This window comes from Colobus angolensis, unplaced genomic scaffold (genome assembly GCF_000951035.1).
Source record: "Colobus angolensis palliatus isolate OR3802 unplaced genomic scaffold, Cang.pa_1.0 Scaffold64, whole genome shotgun sequence".
In the NCBI taxonomy this organism is placed as follows: Eukaryota; Metazoa; Chordata; class Mammalia; order Primates; family Cercopithecidae; genus Colobus; species Colobus angolensis.
This window is the reverse complement of record NW_012120043.1, coordinates 3,172,576-3,173,497: the sequence shown is the minus strand read 5'-3', so window position 1 is coordinate 3,173,497 and position 922 is coordinate 3,172,576.

The window sequence follows — 922 nt, the reverse complement described above, 5'->3', positions numbered from 1 at the left end:
GGCAACATAGTGAGACCTCATCTCCACAAAGAAAACGCGCCCCCCCCACCACACACACACACAAAGCTATTACATTTTTTTCTCTTTCCTATGATCCCGTTTGGTGGAAGTGCAAACTTACGAAAATCATACCTTTGAAAAGCAAAATGGGCTTTTTGGGCTTTGCAGATCATTAAAACACAAAGCTTCCATCCACTCTTATGAAAATGCATTAAAAATTTCCCAGTTTCAGGATGTCAGATGTGCTGGGGGTCCTCAAGGCCACCCCCAGTGGCTCAGGGATTTGTTAGGGGTACTGAGGGGAACTGGCAGATGGTCAGCCTTACAGCTAAGATTTATTACAGTGCAAGGACTCAGAGCCAAATATTAGCAATGGGATGAGGCACATGGGGTGAAGTTGAGGAAACCAGGCACAAGCTTCTAAGGATCCTCCCTGGTTGGTGTCATACAAGATGCCTTTACTGCCTGGGCAACTAATTGTAACAGCACGTGCGACTGTTTACCAACCCGAGAAGCTCAATAGAGACTCTGCCACGGTTTTTTTTTTATTGCCAGCTGGTTATGAAGCACTCACTGCTTGGCAAATACCAAGATTCCAGATGCCCAGAATGAAAGATGTTTTGCATAAGCCATATTGCTTGTGCAATTTTGACACAGCTGACCTTGTAAACAGGGCTTTCAAGGGATAGCACTCGGGCCTGCTTTGCCACGTTTTTTGCAGCGCAGCCTATTGGCCCCTGCTTTACAGCAAAATAATTATCAGTAGGACTGTCACAGCGCGGGGGACACGGGGGAATGAGCTTGCAGGAATGATTCCAGCTATGCCCTTTGGGGGTTTTGGAGTTAGTTAAAATAAAGATCTATTTTAGAAAGTCACCTGGCTTCCTTTTTTTTTTTTTTTTTTGAGACGGAGTCTCGCTCT